Genomic DNA, 3,172 nt, shown 5'->3' with positions numbered 1-3,172 from the left:
TAAATTTATTTCTACTCGGCATAGTTTTTAGATTCATTCATGCTGTTGCATGCACAGTTCATTCCTTTTTATTGTGGAGGAGTATTTAATCATATGAATATACCACAGTTTGTTTGTTTATTCACCAGTTGAGGGAAATTTATATTGTTTCCAATTTGGAACTAATATAAATAAAGTTGCTATGAATATGAATATTCATGCACTTTTTTTTAATAAACTATGCTTCCATTTCACTTGGGTAAATACCTAGAAGCAGAATCACTACATCATATGGAACATGTAGTTTTAATTTTATTAAAATCTGCCAGTGTTTTCCAAAGTGGTTGTGCCATTTTACACTTCCACCAGCAATAAATAAGAGTTCCAAGTGCTCACAATACATATTTTCAATTTTGTCATTCTATTTGGTATGTAATGGTATCTCATTGTGATTTTATTTACATTTCCCAGATTATTAATAATATTGATCCTCTTTCATGTCTTATGACCATTTATATATCTTCTTATTTATCTATTCATATATTTCTTATTTGGCTATTATGTTTTCTTATTATTGAGTTATAAAGTTCTTCACATATTCTGGATATAAGTATTATCATATATATTGAAAATATTTTCTCCCAGTCATGGCTTGCTTTTCATTTTCTTAGCAGTATATTTCAAGGAACAGAGTTTTAAATTGCTATGAAATTCTATTTGTATTGCGGTTAGTCCTTTTTTGTTCTAAAATTCTTTGCCTAGCCCAAGGTTATAAAGATGTTTTTTCTTCTTCTAGATTTTTATTGTTTTTGCCTTGATGTTTAGATCTATGATCCACTTTTAACTAATTGTGCTTAACTTTTTATTATGGAGCACTTCAAATGATGAAAAGTAAACAGAAGAGCATCTGCGCTTGAGTCCTGCTGTCGCCTCTGCCCCAACTTCGCCAACATCCTGGCCCCAACAGGCTAAGTGCGGTGAAGACTGGCCTGGGCCTTGGGGAATGAGGTGGTCACACTGCCAAGAAGATGGACAGGATGGTGCAGAAAAAGAACACAGCTGGAGCACTGGACTTGCTGAAGGAGTTTAAGAATATTCCATGACTCTGAAATTATTACAGTCCACAAGAATTGGAATGTCAGTAAATGCTCTTTGCAAGCAGAGTACAGAGGAAGAAATTATATCTTTAGCTAAGTCTCTCATCAAATCCTGGAAAAAGTTATTAGATGAACCATCAACTAAGAAAGATCCTGAAGAAAAGGAAAAAAAAAAAACACTGCAATTACATCACGAAATAGCCCTGAAGAGAAGAAAGTAGCTCCCGTGGCAACTTACGCAGCAGACAGGATGAGACAAATGCTAGAGATAATTACATGTCATCTTTTCCTCAAGCACTAATCACATCTGATTCTGTATTGCTGCTCTTCGAGTAGATGACTACATTGTTTCTGGAGCTGATGAGGAAGAATTAGGATCTCAAGCTGAGAAAGCTATGTATCAAGAAATAAGGAATAGAGACATGAAATACAAAAATAGAGTATGAAGTCAAATATCAAATCTTAAGGATGCAAAGAATCTGAATTTAAGGGAAAATGTACTGTGTGGGAATATTCCTCCTGACTTATTTGCTAGAATGACTGCAGAGGAAATGGCTAGTGATGAACTTGAACAGACACAGAAAAACTTGACCTAAGAAGCCATCAGAAAGCATCAAATGGCCAAGATGGGTGGAACCCAGACCGACTTATTCACATGTGGCAAATGTAAAAAGAAGAACTGTACTTACACACAGGTAGAAACTTGAAGTACAAATGAACCAATGACAACATTTGTTGTCTGTAATGAATGTGGAAATCGATGGAAGTTCTGCTGAGTTGGAAGATTGGCCAAATGTCTGGACCATTGAGAAAATGGATTTTGTAATTAGCATTAAAACTAGGTCAAGGACCTAGTTTTTCTGCAAATCAGATTTTTAAAGTGACATACATTCTTAGGTTAATCTGTTTGTGACATAATTTCCTTCCTTAAATGTTTTCTATAGTTTCAGATCAGTAGGGAGACTACATAATAATTGTGTGGTATCTGTTTCAAACACCTTTTTTCATTTTTATAGGTAATTGATATTAAACTTTTATCAATTAAACTTTTGGCAATTTATTTTTACCTTTTTTTCTTCCTAAAGGAAAATGTACCTTAACTTTTTTACAGTCTGAAACATACACAGTAGAAATGTTATTCTTCTCAGTTAACACATAAACGAAAATTGCATTTTCCCCCATATTGGCATGTACCTGCAAATACTAACGGAGGAGAGAGGTAATACGATTACAAGTTTATCAAATGTGGTGTGTATTCAAATACTACTTGACCAGCTTATCTAAATTGTACACAATATTTGGATTAGCATAAAATTGATTTTAAGTATTATATTCACAAGTCTAGGATAATTATATATTAATATTTTGCATTTGTAACTGACCGTGACCATCATTTATTATAATTTCTTATACATGTTTATTACTTGTTCTTAATAGATTTTACTTTTGGAAATATGACTTGTCTTTGTTGAAAAAAAAAGTAAACAAAAGAATATAATAAATTCTTATCTACCCCTCCAAGTTTCAACAATATTAATATTCTGTCAATCTTATATCATCTGTCCCTCACTAACTCTCTAACCTCAATCAATGATGATGATGATTCCAGTTTTTTTCCTGAGGTAAAATTTATGTACATTGAAAGATAAATCTTAGCTGTACAATATTTTTATTAGTTTCACATGTACAAAACAATGTAATACTTACACATTTATACCCCTCACAAAGTGATAACCTCCTCCCCCCAATCTACTACCCCTCTGACATCGTATGATTGACATCTGTTACAATTCCATTGACTCTATTCCCTATGCTGTACTCCACATCCTGTGAATATATATATATATATGTATTTGACATTCAGTATTATTCAGCTTCAGCTTCAGGGTATACTGCAGTGGTCAGGTATCTACACCATCAATGGGGATACGAAATACAGTTTGGGGAATACAATCAATAATGTTAGCCATACAATTTTTAACAAAAGATGCACCTCTGTAACTCACAACATTATCTTAATATAGAACATTGCTATCATTCCAGATAGTTTTCCTTGTTCCATCCCTGTAATCTCCTTTTCCCAAGACAACTACTAG

The 3,172-nt window shown here is 33.1% G+C and overlaps 1 pseudogene; it reads left to right on the top strand.

The window, feature by feature from the left end:
• Positions 1 to 863: 863 nt before the first annotated feature.
• LOC109433873 (transcription elongation factor A protein 1) lies at positions 864 to 1,852 on the top strand (annotated as a pseudogene).
• The last annotated feature ends 1,320 nt before the right edge of the window (positions 1,853 to 3,172 follow it).

This window comes from Rhinolophus sinicus, linkage group LG16, assembly GCF_036562045.2.
Source record: "Rhinolophus sinicus isolate RSC01 linkage group LG16, ASM3656204v1, whole genome shotgun sequence".
Taxonomy (NCBI): Eukaryota; Metazoa; Chordata; class Mammalia; order Chiroptera; family Rhinolophidae; genus Rhinolophus; species Rhinolophus sinicus.
This window is presented reverse-complemented; position numbering and strand designations above follow the sequence as displayed.